Here is a 21,243-nt window from a genome sequence, read left to right on the forward strand (position 1 = left end):
AGTCAATTCTGGTAAAAGCCAAGTCCCCCGTTGTCCCGTCATTCCTAGAGGTTGTAACTGACCACCAGTCCATAGGCCCTCAGTTCCATAATTATTGGGGCCTTCCAGACTGTGGTCAACAAAGATTGGCTCCCCCAGGTCCATTAAATTCCCCGCCGGTCTTCCAAAGTCCTTCAAAATGGCCCAAGTCCACAAGGCTCCGCTGGGCTCCACCGGAATCCACCGGCTAGCCCCGGAACCTTCAGGGCCATCAGAAGCCGTGGGGGTGCCAACCCATCTGGGATATGCAGAACCAATCGGGGGGCTGGCAAACCGGCCATAACGCCATCGCTGAATCATCGAAGCTGCTGCCGCTGGGCCGCTATGGACACCGCCGCCGCCATCACCGTAGCCACCGTAGCCACCGTAGCCATTATTACTTCTGTAGGACACTAGCCAACACTATCTTGCTCACAGGCAAATTCCAATAAAATAAATGTAAGTTAGTTACAAATTATTAACTACCTATGCACAACATGCCATAGTCTAACATAAATAAGAGATAAATAAGATAAATAAGATATCAGGGTTTTTGTGGCCTCTTCCTCCTCTTCCTCCTCTGCTTTTTATATATTTTGGTGATAAACATACCCAATGCTCCTGCCTCCTATTTTCCCTACAACATCAACCCTCTAAGGCAGAGTTACCCAACCTTTCTAGGTTGGCGGCCTGGAAAGGGGGGAGGGGGAAAAAGGAGATGATTTTTGGGAGGGTCAGGTGCATGTGCGTGTGTGCATGCGCATGTACGTGAATACGACCAATGTTTGTGGTGATGCTCTCGTGAATGGGGCGATGAACACAAGTGGAGACATACATGCACACTGGCTGGTCACTCATGCTACTCAGTGGCAATTAGGCCACGGCCCAGTAGTGGACAATGGCCCACACGTTGGGGACCTCTGCTGTAAGGTGCCTGTGCAAAAATTTTTTTCATGAATATAAGTAAAGTAATAATCTCCTTCTTTCTTTCTTTCTTTCTTTCTTTCTTTCTTTCTTTCTTTCTTTCTTTCTTTCTTTCTTTCTTTCTTTCTTCTTTCTTTCTTTCTTTCTTTCTTTCTTTCTTTCTTTCTTTCTTTCTTTCTTTCTTTCCCAGCAATGGGGAAAAAGTTGCGATACGTCGTGACACGTCACATGATGTTGCGAGTCTGACACCCCTGAAATAGATGATACTTGAAGAAATTAAATGTTAGCAGTGGATTGTCAGTATATTTAGAACACTATTGAAACTCTCCTGGAACAAAGATGGCAGATGCATGAATGCTGGTGTATCCTTCAAGAGACGAAATGTACATTCTGTCAGAGAGACGTTCCTTGAGGATGGGCTCCAGCACAAGTCCAAAAGCTTGGAAGAATGAACCTCTGGTCATGGTGATTGATCCAGATTGGATCCTGCAGACAGAATACCCATACAGTAGTAATACTAATATATTTTCTTATATTTTGACAATATCATTCTTATTTACATTTTGTAACTCTATCTGCTTAAAGTACATCTTTGGAAAAACCTGAATATTTATAGTCGATTGAGGTCAATTGGTAAACACTCAGGTATTTAGGTGGTTTTGCTACAGGATGAATTTGCTTAAATTATATGTCCAAAGGACTTTGTTGGCTTTCCTTTAGAAGTCATTTTTTAGCAGAAAAATGTACAGGACAATTGCTCAAGTCCTAAATTTGGGGTTTGTGTCTTGTTCTTTTCTAGCCTATAGCAACACTACATAGCTGGTGCTGGATTTGGAAGGCATAGCATCATAAAAGACATCAGTGATGACAGAGCAAAAAGATAGTCGTGAAGTCCTGGAAGGCACATTAATCTTAAGGAACTAGCAAGTCATATAAAGACCTTGCTAAACACTAATTCAAGCTCTGGTCAACATCTCCTGCCTCAACTACAGCAACTTAGTTTTTTTTTCCTTCTATAATTTCTTATTAAATCTCAGCCTTCCTTCTTTTCCCAAGTAGTCTGCTAATGATTTCAAAAATCACAAATTCATGGTTTTGTCTTACTGTTCAAACTTGGGGAAAAAAATCCAGTGCTATCACAGCAGCTTTCCACTTGCTCCAAAGACTTCCCCTCCAACTCCTGCTTTCCTGTACTCTCAGAATCTGCTCTGAAGTTTTGGAGACAGCCCCCTCCCCTCCCCAATCCCATCCAAAACAAATTTAGAAGACAATACAAAGGAAATGCAGCCATCTTTTCTATTGGCTATAACCCAAATCTGTAGATGATGATTAATCATTGGGTTCCTCTGTGAATTGTATGTTTTCTGAAGTAGCCCCTTCTTGTGTGTTTATGCAATTCTGTAAAGGTCCTTGTATTCCAAGAATTCATTAAAACTTCAATGTTGAATATGGCTTTACAATTTACTTTTTAAAATAAAATATGTGACCATATTTCTGATAATATTACCACCACCACCCCGACCAGCTCCTAGGCATGGGAAAACTGGAAAAAGAAGAGGAAAACAAATTGGAGGGCTGGGGTGGAAAAGAAACAGATTGACAGCAAAGTTATCCTGAAGGCAAAGGCATTGAGCATAACAGGAAGTGGGGCTGCATATAGTAAATGAAGCAACAATTAATTGTGAATTAGTTTTATGACATCCAGCCACTGTATGATCCAGACGGCAGATCAGTTTGGGAAAGCAATATTTATGAACCAAAGACAACTTATTTGACCCATATGTTGAAGCAGTATTTTGTTTATCTAAACCCACTATCTGTATGACAGATTGTGGAATTGCTACTGAGATAATTGTATCTGCACTGATTTAAGGCAATATAAAAAGTTCAAATTTGTTCATTCACATGTGGAACATTATAATACAATGCTGGAGAATACAAAGGATGAACACAGAAGAATGATCCACTCCTTCAAAATAAGAGAAGGATTTCACCGGTAAATCAAAGATGAAGAAAGCAACCTTTTAAATACCACTTTACATTTTGACTTACAGATTATAATCCTATAGCAACAGCACAATATGCAGCCCTCAAATTATAGTGCGGGAAAATGCGTGTGGCCCAAAGACATGTACATGGAATCTAATAATTCAAAATTAATGCCAAAGGATTAATTGGCTGGTTAATTAATGGAAAAAACAAAAGCCAGCAACAAATAACTTGGAGACAGAAGGCATTCACACAGATGGATGAGCAAGCAGCAAAATGCCAGATGAAACCCAAAACTGATAACCACAAGGTTATAAAATAGAATGTTAACCAAGCAAACACATTGTTGATCTCTAAATTATCCATTCCACCTTGTGAAGGAGTTGGAGGCATTATGTTGTTGTCATTGTTGCTGTGGTTTTATTCAGAATGCACATTCAGAAGATTTGACCAATTCAAAAGAAAAAGATATGCAACATATAAAAATATGCAGGAATTCTGCATTTAATATCCAGAATTACCAGATGTGCTTTCCTTGATGAATATTTTTATAGCCCACAATTTGGAGAGGCAGTCAGAGATCAAGTGTTGGCATCTCAGCTGGATCCCACTATATTGTGTGGAATATCTTTCTTGGCCCTCTTTTGCAGGGCCAAGCCAAAAATAAGAGGGGAGGGAGAGGGAGGAGGAAAGAATTTCTTTGGCAAGCCACAATGACAAAGCTAATGAAAGTCTGCTATCACCGTATCCTGTGAGAGCCAAAACAGTGAGCAAGCAATTGTAATTGTAAGCATGGCATCCATCTACTGTATCATTTCTCACCATTAAAATAAGAGATTGAGATGGATAAAATTGGTTTGATTGCGACAGCACTGAATACTTGAAGCACGTTGCCAAAATCCATGGACTGATTTCAGAGTTTGTATTTACCGAGTCAGATAACTGGTCCTAATGAAGAAAAAATGATATCAAGTGCAAAAAAGCATTGTGCAAAATACTCCCAACTCAATATAATGAGTAGAGTTGTGGAAATGGGTGATTGGACTCGGTGAAGCTTTGGTTGACTCCATGAAGAAAGGGACCAGCTTTGACACAACCAACTTAATGGGCTAGTTCCATTGTGCATCAGAGCCTTCAGTAGGAAGTTTGATACCTTTTCTGGTATTTGGGAACTCTCAGAATCAACTGTAACTTCAATCCAATAGATGGAGGGCTCTAAAGGGAAGGCTGAATTGTGTGATGATGTCTCTGACATTAACATGAGCTCTTTTGGGGTAATAGGGCTAACATTAGTTTGGACTTTACTCACATTCTCAGTTCTTTGCTTTTTTTAAATATAAAATAGAATAGAACAGAATTATTTATTGGCCAAGTGTGATTGGACACACAAGGAATTTGTATCTGGTGCATAAGCTCACAGTGTACATATAAACAGCAAATAATAGGTCATAGGTCATAAATCATAGTTATAATCAAACATAAGTTACAAACAACAATTGATAAATCATAAGAAACCAATAGGAGAAGATAGTAGGAAAGATGAGAAGCTAATAAATAAGACAGTGCTGTGGGAATTAAGAGTTCAGCAGAGTGATGGCACGGGGGAGTGGGGGAGAAACTATCTTTATGTCTTACTGTTTTGGCATGCAATGCTCTATAGCAGTATCCTGAAAGGAGAAGTTGAAACAGACTATGTCCAGGATATGAGGGGTCTGTAGACATTTTCTCAGCCCTCTTTCTGGTTTGTGCAGTCCATGTTCTTTAATATGGTCATTCATAAGTTTTAACTTTCCTTTCTTGGGTTAATGGAATTTTGCTATTCTGTCCTGATTCTGTTAACACAACAGAGAACTCAATTCGCCTCTCAGAAATCTAAATATGGGCTCAAATACTTGAATTCTGCATGATTGGGAGAGGCTTATGCTTTTAAAAAAAAATGGATGCCTGGCATCCATTCACTGTACCCAACATTATCATTCTAAAAAGAAGAAAGAAAGAAAGAAAGAAAGAAAGAAAGAAAGAAAGAAAGAAAGAAAGAAAGAAAGAAAGGAAGGAAGGAAGGAAGGAAGGAAGGAAGGAAGGAAGGAAGGAAGAAAGAAAGAAAGAAAGAAAGAAAGAAAGAAAGAAAGAAAGAAAGAAAGAAAGAAAGAAAGAATGGGATGGAAAGGCTACAAATGTCAATTTCTCTCTACTAGTTTCTCTGTAGTCTGTTTTTGTGGCATATTTTGCCCTTCAGCTGCCTCCCCTAATTAATTGACACAGAGTATTGTCATCAAATCAAAATAATCACCCAGCCAATTTCTGCCATTGATAAGGAGGTCCTTATCAGTGGCAGATTTGACCACCCTGGGAAACGAATGACAGAAGAGCGATGTGTACCATTGAAAAAGATACATTAGTTTTCATTCCTCTGAGCCCTCATTAAAAGAAATCTAGGTTTGCTATAGGTCCTGCTCAATTGGACATCCCAAAATCCACCTGGAGGAAATCAGAAAGACCAGGATTACTGAGCTGTTGTGCCAACTTTCTTGTCATCCCAGAAAACCCAGAGATCAGAGACAATATTGTCTGAACTGAGTGGGAGTTTAAAGAAAATTTAAATGCCCCTCCTACTTTCATTTTGTTCCACCAGAAAAACAAGGCAGTTTCAGGTATGTTGAAGTTTTCCCCTTGTATTCTATGGACTTATCTCTTTTTTTTTTCTCAAGCTGAATTTTGAAGAATGGTAGTCATAACAATTTTGTCTCCTGGCATATCTGAGAAGGTGGACTCAGGATGGACAAAAAGGATTCTCCTCTTGGGTATTCTGATGTTTTATTTCTTGCTGAGGAGGAAATATTCAAAGTACTGGCTATTACCTTTCAGGCTCTTTATGGCACACACGAGGAAACTAAGGTGATGCCTTGCTAAAATTGAATCTGCCTGTGTGGCCTGATCAGTAACAGAGATTCTGTTGTTGGTCCCCTCCTTGTGAACTTCATGGTCTGTAGGCCAGACAAGAGACCTTCCCATGAATGGTCTCCACTTGAGATGATCACCTACCCCAGGAGGTCTGGATTGAACTGCAGTGTTCCTGTTCTATGGCATCTTGAAAATCAGTCAGAGCAACCTTTGCTCTTGGCTTAAATGAATGCCATCTATAATGTGCTAATTTTTCCTGATGACTTTTAAAAATAATTTGCATCTAAATTTTAATGTCTTGACTTTGTGGGACCCCAGCCAGAATCTGCTGGGATTACAATGGGCTATAAATGAATTAATAAATAGAGTAGTAATCCTCAGAAGCAAAGAACAATGAATAGCAGGGACAATCATTTTGACAATAGCCTCAACATGTTGCTGTCACGCCAGGCTTAGTGATTTCTTTTTATATATATTATCTCCCTCCTGCTTAAATGCAAGCTCTAATCAAAGGTTCTTCCTACAGGCATTCGGAGATGCCTATCCAGTTGCAAGGTCAGACATTCTGTTCTCAGCCTGCAGATGTTGTAATACAATTCTTTTACTAGACCAAAACCACATCACAGAGTGAAACTCTTGTGACCTTGACTATCTGCATTTACTTTTAAAAATGTAATTCAAGTATTCAGCCTACATTAGAAACATAATGGAGGTTCATAGGAATACATCTGTTGCATTGCATCCAGTATCACATGAGTTAAATATTTGTTCTTGAGATTTTAAATTGTAATGAAAGCCAAGTGTAAACCTCATGCCTTCTTCCCACTCCTTTATTTGCTCAAGTCCACAAAAGAGTGAAGATTTGAGGACAAAGGGGTCCCTCCAGTCGATTCTTCCAGAGGAAGAAGGATCCATTTCTGTCTTGTAGCCCAGTGTTTCTCAACCTCAGCAATTTCAAGTGGTGTGGGCTCCAACTCCCAGAATTCCTCAGCAAGCATGGGAATTCTGGGAGTCAGAGTCCACTCTTCTTAAAATTGCTGAGGTTGAGAAATACTGCTGAAGACTACCAAGGATTTTATGCAGTGTTTTATGTTTTTGCCCTTCTGATGATTTTTCCAATGTTTAACAGCGTCCCCAACGTGGCACTTTTCAAATCTGTAGATGTCAATTCCCAGGTAGCTAGAGTTGAAGATACTGGAGTTGAAGATCAGACTTCTAGGCAGCACTCAATTTAGGCTGAAATGTGAAAAAAGGAGCAAATTTCACAAACATCAAATGCATTTCACAAAGAAGGTAAACACTAAAGCACTGTGAAATATTTTGAGACCCTGATTTTCATTGCACATTTGCAGGATAATGCTGTTTTGCTTCTACAATATGCTATCCCTCAAATCATCTCAGTATTTTTGTTGTTGTTCTTAGTTGCGAAGTCGTGTCCGACCCATCGCGACCCTATGGACAACGTTCCTCCAGGCTTTCCTGTCCTCTACCATCTTCTGGAGTCCATTTAAGCTCATGCCTACTGCTTCAGTGACTCCATCCAGCCACCTCATTCTCTGTCGTCCCTTTCTTCTCTTGCCTTCAATCTTTCCCAGCATTAGGCTCTTCTCCAGTGAGTCCTTCCTTCTCATTAGGTGGCCAAAGTATTTGAGTTTTAGCTTCAGGATCTGGCCTTCTAAAGAGCACTCAGGGTTGATCTCCTCTAGGACTGACCGGTTTGATCTCTAGTTCCTCTGCCTCTTCAAAATCCTGCCTGTACTTCTGGTAGTTCTCAATCCACATACTGCTGAAGTCTAGCTTGTAGGATTTTAAGCATAACTTTACTAGCATGAGAAATGAGTGCAATGGTGCAGTAGTTTGAACATTCTTTGGCACTGCCTTTCTTTCGAATTGCAATGTAAACTGATCTTTTCCAATCCTGTGGCCACTGTTGAGTTTTCCAAATTTGCTAGCAAATTGAGTGTAGCACTTTTACTGCATCGTCTTTTAAGATTTTGAATAGCTCAGCTGGAGTACTGTCACCTCCACTAGCTTTGTTGTTGCTCAGCTTTTCTAAGGCCCACTTCATTTCACATTCTAGGATGTCTGGCTCGAGGTCACTGACCACCACCTCATTGTGATTATCAGGGACATTAAGCTCATTCTTGTATAGTTCTTCTGTGTAATTTTGCCATCTCTTCTTAATCTCTTCTGCCTCTGTTAGGTCCCTGCCATTTTGGTCCTTTATCATGCCCATTTTTGCATTGAACGTTCCCTTCATCTCTCCAATTTTCTTGAAAAGATCTCTGGTCCTCCCTATTCTATTGTTTTCTTCTATTTCTTTGCACTGTTCATTTAAGAAGGCATTCTTATCTCTTCTAGCTATTCTCTGGAATTCTGCATTCAATTGGGCGTATCTTTCTTTTTCTCCCTTGCCTTTCGCTTCCCTCCTTTCCTCAGCTATTTGCAAAGCTTCCTCAGACAGCCATTTTGCTTTCTTGCATTTCTTTTTCTTTGGGATGGTTTTGGTTGCTACCTGTTGTACAATGTTGCAAACCTCTGTCCATAGTTCTTCAGGCACCCTGTCTATCAGTTCTAATTCCTTAAATCTATTTGTCACCTCTACTATATATTCAACAGGGATATGATTTAATTCATACCTGAGTGGCCTAGCGCTTTTCCCTACTTTCTTCAGTTTAAGCCTAAACTTTGCAACAAGAAGCTCATGGTCTGAGCCACAGTCAGCTCCTGGTCTTGTTTTTACTGACTGTATAGAGCTTCTCCATCTTTGGCTGCAGAGCACATAGTCAATCTGATTGCTGTGTTGACCATCTGGTGATGTCCATGTGTAGAGCCGTCTCTTGGGTTGTTGGAAAAGAGTGTTTGCTATGACCATCGTATTCTCTTGACAAAATTCTATCAGCCTGTGCCCTGCTTCATTTTGTACTCCAAGGCCAGACTTGCCTGTTAGTCCGGTTATCTTTTGGCTTCCTACTTTAGCATTCCAATCCCCTATGATGATAAGGACATCATTTTTGGTGTTAGTTCTATAAGGTGCTGTAGGGCTTCATAGAACCGGTCAATTTCATCCTCTTCAGCACCGGTGGTTGGGGCATAGACTTGGACTACTGTGATATTGAATGGTTTGCCTTGGATTCGAACTGAGATCATTCTGTCATTTTGAGGATTGTATCCCAGTATTGCTTTTCCTACTCTTTTATTGACTATGAAGGCTATCCATTTCTTCTGAGGGATTCTTGCCCGCAGTAGTATACCTGATGGGCATCTGAATTAAATTCACCCATTCCTGTCCACTTTAGTTCGCTGATACCTAAGATGTTGATGTTCAGTCTTGTCATCTCTTGTTTGACCACGTCCAGCTTTCCTTGATTCATGGATCTTACATTCCAGGTTCCTATGGAGAAAAAATCTTTACAGCATCAGACTTTCCTTTCACCACCAGACACATCCACAGCTGAACGTCCTTTCGGCTTTGGCCCAGTCGCTTCATTCTTTCTGGCGCTACTAGTACTAGCCCTCTGCTCTTCCCCAGTAGCACATTGGACACCTTCTGACCTGAGGGGCTCATCTTCCAGCGTCATATCGTTTTGCCTTTTGGTACTGTCCATAGGGTTTTCATGGCAAAGATACTGGAGTGGGTTGCCATTTCCTTCTCCAGTGGATCACGTTTTGTCAGAACTCTCTGCTATGACCTGTCCGTCTTGGGTGGCCCTGCATGGCATAGCTCATAGCTTCATTGAAATACGCAAGCCCCTTTGCCACGACAAGGCAGTAATCCATGAAGGGGTCATCTCAGTTACTTATGCTGAAAAAGAGAATAGTGCTTTGTTTGGAAGCATCCTCTCCCCAAAGGGTGGCCATGTCCAAGTCCACTGAATGACAATATGTGTGGGAAGAAAGCAGTGCAAATCTGGAACATGCCCATCAGTATAGCCTGTGAGCAGGAACCTAAGCTTGGCTCCTGGTGACAGCATGGACAAATCTCTGCAGACAAGATTTCACTTTTTTCATAAGTGTCTTCTGGCTAACAACAAGAATAACAATAAAAACAACAACAATAAAGCTTGTTATATCCAGTCTTTTCCTTGGCCCTCCTTTCTCTGTGTGAGTAAAGTGATGCCTGAACAATTCACTGTTTTTTTCAGTAGCATTGGTAGGAGGTGATTCAGTCCTCAAAAGACCGAGGGAAGATGTTTATGCTCTTAATTTACCTGAAACATTTAAAACATGTGCAGACCAAACCATGGAGAGTCTAGTAAGGTCTTATTACACAGTCACTCTTTGTAGCTTAGCAAATCCAACGTTAGGGGCAATGTAATTAGTGTGCACTTTAATGGATCATGTCCAAAGAGCCCATCCTTCACCTCAGAGTTACTGTTGTTCTAAAGGCTGATGGAAAAAGCAGGCAATAGCTATGGATTTTCTCCTTCTCATGCTTTTTTTTTCCCTTTTCTTTTTGGAAGGGGGACTGATTTAAAAATGATGGATCGTCTTCATGTGGTATGAAATGTAATGTTTTCTTTAGCACAGCAGGATATTCTGTTTGCAGAATTTAACAGTGAAATATTATGCATATCTACAACTGGCCTGCTGCCAAAAATTAAATGGGGGGAAAAAGCCAGAAGATATTGTGACTCTGAACCTTAAAATGAATGCAGCCCATACAACTAATGAGCCATCTTTAACATAAAACTATTTATAGTAATATATGATCGCTGTCATACATGTCAGCATTTAACAAAACAGTAAATAATTGCTCATTTGAATGTTACCACGGACTTTCATTTCGTATATTACATATAATATACTGCGTGTTCAACGCACGGTGTTTTTAAAGCGCATACATTTTATCTTCCCTTCCATAGGCCAAATGGTTTATTAAACTCAAGTTACTCACTATGTAAGGAATATTTATGAAAAAAATATGCATGCTAAACTCTTGTTTGGCATCCCGAGAGCAACATTTGGCAGGCCTTATTTATCTAAATTCAGAACCACTGCTAAGACCACCATCCCCCCTTTCAGCTGTAGTCCATCATTTAGGATGGAGAGGAGGGCAGATGGTGGGGGAGAAGCTTACTCATTTCCACTGCAGAGGGGACAATATATGCAGAGAATGGCAGACAGTTGTGGTGTTTGGCATAGGAGGCCCAGCTTTTCTATTCCTATTATTTATTTGTTTGTTTGTTTATTAAATTTTTATGCCTGACTCTGGTTGCTGTTCTACTGCAGTTCAAGTAGGAAGCTTAGAACTTCAGTTCTTGCACATAGTACGTATGTCTATATGACTAGTAAACAGTATATGTAATAGAAGTGAAAAGACCATTCTTGCTATGAGCAAGAATGTCTAAGGTTGATTCTTGGAGCAAAGAGAAATTCATAAAACATGGAGAGAGCTGGGGTAGAAAAGCATAGGGTAGTTGTGCCTCTTATATGCTCTTCTTTGGTGATTTCAAGGAAGTCTGAATGCAACCTTTCTCACATATTTGTTTTCCTCCATATTTTCTGAGTCTCTTTTCACATAGTCCAACGTTATCTGTTGGTAAACTGTTCCCAACTGCCCCTTAATATTTTCATTGGGAATGGATGGATGGATAGATGGATGGATGGATGGATGGATGAATATCTGTCTATCTTCAAAAAGAACTCAACTCCTTGGCTACTTCTAAGAGTTCACTTTGAGATGTCTCTCTTAATACTTGCTTAATACTCAAAGAATTCAGATACACATACCAGGAGAGAATCAGAAGACACACACTGTTTCCTTAACCTGAGAGAGCTAAACATTAGGATGAAGAATGAGTGCGTAACACTTCCCGGCTTCCGGTTCACGCATGTGGCACTTCTGGATGTGCAGGAACAGTCTGCATATCCGGTTTGGATGCACAACAGTTTGGAGGACCCTGAAAAGGGTCAAAAATCATCCTGGAGGGGTGATTACAGAAAGGAGGACTTCCCTGCAATCACAGAAGGGTGGCAGCCCTCCGCTGGAATCTGGGATCATCTCCTTTGGCCCGAAGAAGAAGAGACCGGCCATAAAGATGGCCAATCACTAAGCTGCTCCCTGCTGAAAGCCAAAAGCACTACCTAGCACTAAGAAGCAATCTGGAGGACCTGGGTGAGCTTTTACCTTTCCTATTCCCTTAACCATTTTCCTGTAGGACTTTCCTGAAAATCTCCTTCCCCATTTTTTGAGAAAATGGCAAATATCTACTTTGGGAACAAATCTTAAAGCCTCAAAAAGCTTTTATTTGTTGCTGGGGATCCACTATCCTACCTTCTCTCTAAGCTGTGAATTAAGGAAAAAAATTGGACTAATCCTACAAAAGGTATATATTAATTTGGAAAAAGAAAAGAAAAGAAAATTCTTACATTGCATGTTATATGTTATTTATGACATCTTGTGGTGAAACCTGGTACAGCAAGTAAATTTCCTTTTTCTGTTGTGAGAGCTGACTGAATAACAGAGCTGTCCTTGACACTATGCTTAAAGATAAGTGTGGGAACACCTGGCACTGAATACAACTCTTCAGGAGGTGGAAAATCTTTGACTATTATTAAAACAGCCTCCATGGAAGATTTAAATGCAAACAACAATGAAATGGATGAATACAACCCACCACTTGACTATAAACTGATACTGGGCACGATTTTGTCAGTGACAGAGCAAATTAAAGCCAAACTGCAAGAAAAATCTGACAACGTAAAGCCACCAAATCAATTTTTTTTATTGAAAAGTTTTAACATACAGTTTATCTTTAACAATCCACCCTCCCCCTCCCCTCTCCCTCCCCCCTCCCTCTCCCCCCTCCCCCCCGACTTCCCAGAGCTAAATACAAGGTATATATATATAAAAAAACAATCATAAACAACCATATACTAAAAACCATAAACTCTAAAATCCATCACTCTCTAGCTTATATAGGATAAAACAAACCTTAGTAGTATTAAATATATATAGTAAAGCTAAAATAGAAAAAGAAAAAAAAGAAAGAAGACTTATTCAAATGCTACATGAAACTTCTTGACCCTATACTTATTCTGGATAAACTCAAATCAAATTTTGACTTTAAATGAGGAAAAGATAATTCAAAACCAAGTAGAAGAAGTGGAAACTAACACTAAAATAGGAGATCTCAAAGAACAACAAAAGCAACCTACAGAAAACCTTAAAGTCCAAACTTTAATGGCAACTACAAAATTTACAAGCCAAAAAGCAACAGCACCTGAAGAAAGCAACACCAAGAGTGAAGACACTAAAGGCCTTCAAATACACTATATTGAGAATTCAATTAATCAAATGACAACCATAATACCAGCTACTACTTTCTACCTAACCCAGATAGAATTGGAACAACAAAAAGATTTGACTGATTTAATGACAACTATATTATAAAGGTAAAGGTAAAAGTTCCCCCACACATGCGTGCTAGTCATTTCCAACTCTAGGGGCCGGTGCTCATCTCCATTTCAAAGCCAAAGAGCCAGCGCTTGTCTGAGGACGTCTCTGTGGTCATGTGGCTGGCAAGACTAGACACCAAAGGCGCACAGAAAACTGTTACCTTCCCACCGTAGTGGTCCCTATTTTTCTACTTGCATTTTTTTATGCTTTCGAACTGCTAGGTTGGCAGAAGCTGGGACGAGTAACAGGCGCTCACTCTGTTACGCGGCACTCGGGATTCAACCCGCCAAACTGCCGACCTTCTGTTCAACAACCTCAGTGTCCTAACCCACTGAGCCACCGCGTCCCTCAACTGTATTATATATTATATAATATATTATATAATATAATTATTATATATCAACCATCAAAAACTGAATTATCAAAGCAAAAATACAATGGTTACAAAGGGGACATCTTCCTTGCAAAACTGACATTTGGATATGCTCCCTGGATTCAAATAAAGGGTATAGGAAGAAAGGAAGATACATTCGAGAATTTAAAGATACCAAGAGGGAAGCATGATTGGCACAAAAGGAAGGCAAGAGTTAGATTTAAAAAACTGAACTTATTTCTCTTTTGGTATTCCTAAAGATAGACTATAAAAATATCTTTCTATGTATTAAGGGGAATCTGTAAAAAATATAACTGATTTTACATTTATCTTTTAGATCTGTAAAGGAAAACAAAAGTAAGCTTTTAGAATATAACTCTGAACTATATTATAGAACTTGGAATGACATATCAAAAGATAGCATTTTAATAATTGATGTACGGTCAAGATGACTTATAGACTATTCAGTGGTTATTTTTGAACTATAGTATACAATCTAGAATTTTATATATAAAAGATAGTATTTTAATAATTGTTGAACGGTTAAGACAAAAATATATCTCTAATAACTGGTGATTTGTTAAGATGAAAACTAGACTTTAATGGTAAAACATAAGAATGTTTTGTAATGAACAATGTAAGTTTTGTAGACAAAAGAATTATTCTTTATTGAAATAGGGAATTGTGGGTTACCCCAAAATTAAGCTTTTTCCTATATACTATAGGCTATTCTAGAATATCCTATTGCAATTAGATAAAATTTAAAAACAGTATATTGATATGTATTAGCAGTGGTTTTTTTTGTAAAAGAAAAAGGTGCCGGAACTCACACGTCATACAACCTGCCTTGCCTACCCTACAAGGTTCCATCCAAAAAAGGTGCCGGAACTCCGTTCTGAGCGTTCTATGAGAAAAAAAGCCCTGTGTATTAGTGAAAATATATTTTGAATTTTATATAATTGACTAGGTTACGACTAGAAGTATACTAACTTGCTTATTTTGACTATGTAATAACTAAGGGAATTAGAGAGGGCATCTCTGTTGATGTAACCTGAAATATTTACAACTGGTCATTTCTTATTTTAACTACCCAACCACCATATTGTTTCACAAATACATGTATATGTAAATATTTAAAAAATCAATAAATCTTGTATAAAAAAACAATTCCCATACTGCCCAATCATAAGTACAAGGAAACAAGCTAAAAAATAAATTCATAATTACGTAAAGCATAAAACATATAGATTCTTAATCTGTGATCCAAGGACAATTGGTGGTCTAGGAGGGTACTACAAATATCTATACGTGTACATGTGAATGGGGAGAGATCGTCATCACTATCTTGTATTTCTCTTATGCCCAGCTAGATGACAACACCTAGCTAGCCTTTAAGAGCTAAGCAGAACTGGACCAAGTTAGTACATGACTGGAGGGTCACAAGGAAATAGCAGGACCATAAGGTAGGCTAAGTGATAAAGAGAAAAGATCCCACTGTCAGGAAAATGACGGAGACTTGTTACCACAGGTCAGACTTAGCTGAAAAGAGACTTTGCCTTAATACCTTGGATAGCTTATTATTTACAGCTCAATTTTTGTCACCAACATCAGTTTGTAAATTTAATATCTCTGAATTTGAAGCTGCTTTTACCTGACACTGGCATTAACTAATGCTCTCCACACATCTGGCAGTCAAAATGAGACCATACCAAAATTAATAGTCTGGAAACTCTTTTGGTGATAATTTACAAGTCTGTACTGTGAAAAAGCTTGGGAACCGTTATATAAGATAAATCATTTATAAACAGTAATTAATACAGTGACCATTACAGTGTAATTTCCAAAGTAAAAGAGCAACCAATACGTCTTTCCTATCCTTAATGTGCAGTGATTTCTACTTTTGGAGCACTGCCACAGGGGAAAAAATCTCTCACATGCTAGCTGGATTTCAGAAGACAGGAGTATATGTAAGAAAGGCACAACAGCTGGATAAACTGATTTACTCTGGAGACAATGGACCATGAATTGGAGCCAACAGTGGTTTCAACCCTTTAGCTTTAGGGGCTGTTTCCTGTGTAGTTGGTGGTTTCTTGTTTTGTTTTTTTTACAATTGCTTATACTATGTCTGTCAGCAAAAATGTTGAGTACAGATCTGATTCTTATTTGCAAAAGTATTTAACACCAATTATGCATATGCAGGCCATACTATTCTGGATGGTTACATTTTTCTGCATAATATTTCCCATGGATCTCATAACTACAGTAAATAAAGCCATTAAGTACAAACCATGGCTTTGCTTTATTCATCCTGAACTAGAAATGGAAAATTTAAAAGTTCTAGGCTGGATTCACCCAAGACACTTAACCAATTTAGACCTATAGAAGTTTTCATAAACATGTCAAACTTGGTTGAATGCAGTTTTTTTATTGTCTAAAAAATTATGTAGACCCAACCCATTATGGCCCAATGCATTATCTGAATCAAGAGAATGTGTTCATTCAGTAATCAAATTAAATAAAAAGAGTATACTCAATGTCATTAATCTGAGGGGAATTAAGGAGGAAGAAGAGGAGAATGTGGCTAAATCTAAAGTTAAATCCTCCTTGCGTGCATAATTCCAAGCCACAGTTTAGAATTAAGTTTTAAAAGAGTCATTGTTCCATTTATAACCTTTTAGAAAGTAACAATAAACATTGTCCTAAATTCTACACAGTTCAAATTAGAGGTTTGTGAATGAAAAGGCCAACCTAAAACCCATATCTCAAGGATTTTGTGTTATGACCAGGCTAAACAGAATTGAGGGAAGTCATACTAGGCAAACTGACTTCCAATCATACTATTCATTTTTTGTCACCTAGCCATGATTTGTGAATTCAGTTATCACACACTGTCATATTTGCACCTCCCTAATTTTCATTAGATTGGATGATGGTTTAAATCTGTCATAATTTAAATCTGCAGAGACTTTTATATAACAATTCTCTCACAAAATATTTGTCCAACCTTTGGACATTTCTTTGACATAATTTTCTGTTTCTCTAACATTTTCCATATATTACAGTGAAGAAAATGAAAATAAAAATAAATCTAAGGGGGAAAAAGTGAAATTATATCTATTCTGGGAAAAGCCATCCAGCAGTTCCTAAAACTGCTAAATTAAGGGTGTACAGAGTTATTAATTTAGAAGAGAAAAATGCTTTTAGTAATGTTGCAGTTTGGCTGCATTGGAAGGGAAGAGAGTTTATAACTAGACTTTTATGTAATTTGTGAGGCAAAAATAAGCTGTGATGGTAGCATAGCAAATGATAAAGCTGCAGCAGAAAGCTTTAACTCAATGGGATGACTGAAAAAAAGAAATATGTAGCTCAGAACCAGATGGGAAGCCATCTGGTGTGACAAAATTAGAGTGCTGGGGCACCTTAATAAACTTATTTGAGACATAGGCTTTAGAAGTCAGTGTCCACTGTAAGATGAGCACGCAATCCAAATTTGAATCCTGGTCTAATCTACTATTATTTTAATGTGGCATGCACTTTTAAGATTTATAGATGAAAGAAAATCCCAGATTCTGCCACATAGAAAAAGCTTCCTATAATCTACAAATTGGGAATTATGGTTAAGAGCTTGCATTTTTTATTTCAAGCTGGCTCCAGAAGTTGCTTTACTGGCAAACATTAAGCCATGGTTGTAAGTTTGCTTGGCATGTAAAACTGCACTTAACCATCCTGCTTGTTTTATTTATATTGAGGAACAATTGAGAAGCATCCATTATTCATCCATTAATTTAGATAAACCACAATGTGTGATGTAGCCTTATATGTGAATGTGGTCTTTTAAGAATGCATGGAGTAGTCGTATAAATATATTTCCAGCAGGCCATGAATGTTCTCTCCTTGAACAGTTCCTGATTTGATAAATCATATCACAGATGGTAGTTTGCTTATTTTCCCTGGCAACTAGGATCTTACTAAAAGGTCAGTCCCTATATGCCTAACCTATTGCAAGGAAGCACCCTAACTAGTTATATGCAGAAAGTCCTGTTTATGACTGCAGCTGCTCAACCTAAGGAATCGGAGGGCTTCAAAGGGTAAACAAATACACCCAACTCTCAGGCTACATTAAATAATGTCAAATACTCCAACCATGATAGCTGTTGAAGCACATCTTGGTTAGCCTCCATCTTAGTTAGCACTTCTTGACACAATTTTTAGTTTTCTGGGAATCTCATTTTTCTTTTCCTTCCAGAAGATCTCCAAAATTGAGTTTGCAATGTTGCAATGCGATGCATTGTTCTTCATTAAGCAGCAGTCCTTTACAATAGGATTTTTTTTTCTTAATGGGATTCTCTCCATGCCTTTGTCTGGGACATAAGATGCTATGCCTGAGAACAGACCAAGAGAAAAATGAAGCAATGTTAAGCATCTTTTGAAACAGCAGCAGGACTTTTGAAAGAATTATGTGAATCTTATGGTTTGGGCCCAAAGTGTCCTTCTACCCTTGAAAAATGCTTCTGGTTGCAGAGAAAAATTAAAATATACCTCATAGCAGAGCAAAGTGAGAGATAATAAAAGTACACCAAATATGTACTTCTGCTTGAGCAGGGTTGTACAAGAATTGTGACAAAACTTACAAGCAATAAATTTGAGTTCTCATTTTTCATTCTCAAGTTTACAGCCACTTTTATGGCATTCTAAAAGCACTACCCTTACATAGTGTAACTTTTGTTTATTATCCATATTGATTATTCTCAGCTGTGATGAATTTGAGTATCATTATATCATATACCCACGTTGTTGTGTACTCTTTCATCTCATAGATCTGCATCATTACATTCAGGATCACTTTGAATATCTAAACAGTTTGGGTATACCAACTTTGAATAAATAAAGTTTGGTCAGTTTGGAATGGAAATGGAATTAATGGAAATGGAATTAATTTCCACCACCACCATCTTTGGCCAGACTTTTCATGAGCCCGTTCCAGCCATAATTCCCCAGCCTTACATTTAACAGGATTGCTGTCAGCACCTCCACCCCTGGCACAATTCTATTGGCCAAATTCAAAGAGGGCTTGGAAGACAACAGCTCAGACTGACTAAAAGCTCCAGATTGCTGGGGACGGCCCAGGAAGCAGGCAGCCTTCTCAAGCTGGGTGGCACAAGAGAAAAGCTTGGCTGGTGAAGGCAATAGCAAAACACAGGAAATCTGTCAGAAACTTCTGTCCTCTCACTGCACCTACATCTCCCACTCCAAAGGACCCTTGTCGCAAAGGTAACCATCAATCAAGTATGCTTATAGGTGTTCTGCAGCATCTACCAGATCCCTACGAGATCCCTTCAGATCCTTTACTAAAACATCATAAAATGGCCAACAGTTCGTTAGTCTTTGGATCTCTTACAAGAACACTGGCCCACACTGAAGGTTTTGACGTTCTTATATCCCATCAGAGTTCAACTATTTCACAAGACCTTGTGTGAATTCAGTCAAATCTTGTACAATATTTTGAATCTTTTGTGAAATCTTCTTGGAACTTTTAGGAGTGAAAGCTGCATCAGTCAGCAAGACTGCTGGGATCAGAAAAGATAGCTGAAAGAAAGATGTAGTCAAGTAAGCTGTATACCCTTCCCAAGCTGTCGGCAGATCTGTAGCTCAGCAAAGTTTTTATTCACTTGGGCCAGTGGTACAGTGAGCTCAGCATTCAGCATCTTTTAAAGATCTGAGAAAAAAATAATCTTGACACAGTATCTCCAGATAAGAAGTCCTTTTCTTGAGCATTTAGAGATGTGTATTCTTTGTGGGAGTTAATCATTGCACTGGACAAACATTTTCTTTTCAGAACAGTGCTACTACTTATTTTTCATTATTCTTAAGGTTCTTGAGTTCCAGTAGGGTTTACCTTGGCCTGCTCTGAACATGAGTAAATATGGTAACTCCTTCAAGATTTCCAGTACATCTCTCTTGCCCATATTTCTCTATCTTTACAAGCCCCCACCTCAATTTCTACTTCAGTGTTTAAGAAAATATTATCAACAATTGTTGAATAATACCATTAATGACATTTATGTCATCATCATTATTACTATTCCCCCAGAGCCAATGGAAATGCTAAGTGTTATTCCAATGCATACCAAATTGTGTAATAATGCATATTATATGGATAGGATATGTATTCTTTATGGAAAAATGGATCAAATATATATATTTCTTTGAAAGGTAGCTAAATTCTGCTATACTATTTGTAAAATTAGGCAGACTCTATTCCATCAATGATCATATCACTAACAGTAATATACTGTAATGTCTTGTTCTGTTTTATTTACTTAAATATTTCATTTTTTATATTCTGGTCTGGTTGATGTCTGTTTAATGTTGGGAGGTAACAAATTATTTTCAATTTTCATGTTCTTTCATGGGACACAAATATATTTAAAATGGCACAGAACAGAACAAAATGACTCACCCATGTTTCTTAAGAGCTGTTTTTGTGAATATTTACCTGACCCCAGAAAAACTGGAATATGTATCTGTAAAACTATGATATGTATGACATAATAGTCATCTGTCACTATTTCAATTGAAATGGTAGGTGGATAAATGCATTTTTGGTCACTAATATTAGACGTGCCCAAATCATTTGTTTGAAATGAAGAATTGTATAACTGCTAAATAAGGCTATGATAATTTGTTTTAATTCAAAAGCTACAACATTGAGACACATGTCATTGCTTAAAAATTAGTTTTATCGCACTTCAAAGCCTGTCAAAATTGCTTGGGATTTAATTTTGTTCCAAACTTCCAGAAACAAAACAAAACAAAACAAATGTATATCCGGAGTTATAATCTTCCTGTACATAGATGCTGGCAAATTGCTTTAATAAAAGCGCCGTACCATTACAAGAACATGTTGCTATGTAAACATATTTCCCTCTGTGGTCAGATCTATGAACAGAATCCCTTAAATGACCAAATTTTCTCTTGCCTGTTACCTTTATAAAATCTTAAATATGGCAGAGAAATCATGGTACGATTGTCTATAGTGGCAGGAGGAGAGAATACGGTGACTAACATAGGATACCAGAAAATTAAGCCTCCTGATGGCCAACCTTTAACAACCATGGAATAGGATCGTCACACATTTGACAATTTCCAAGTAGCCAGTGCTTGGCTACCCCCTGCTGGGCTGTTAAAGTCCCAGGCCTTTAAATACCAGGAGGAATATATAATGTAAGCTAGCAATGTAGAAGATACAGACCCAACCAACATTATCTGCATTCCTAAAGGAGAGTAGATTTTATATACTTAGCTATGTTAAGCAATGAATAGCTGTGGCAATATAGCAGTTGGAGATTAAATAAGCAGATATCAAATTATTTGTGATGGTTTCCTCAGAATAATCATTGGTGGGAGAATTCCTTAAAGCTCAGAAACAAAGTTGTGTATAAAAAAAGGTAAAAAGATATGACTTAGCATTTACCATATCAAATAAAAGAAAGAAAAAATGGTACAAAATTATTGAGGAGAAGGGAGTTAAGTCGAGAATCTACGGGGAAATACTTATTACATTCTTCCCATCTCAGGGGATGCTTTTCAGACACTTGAGAATACTTTCAACCCACAGGGAAGAAACTCTTTTTCA

The sequence above is a fragment of the Vipera ursinii genome (assembly GCF_947247035.1).
Source record: "Vipera ursinii genome assembly, chromosome: 1".
NCBI lineage: Eukaryota > Metazoa > Chordata > Lepidosauria > Squamata > Viperidae > Vipera > Vipera ursinii.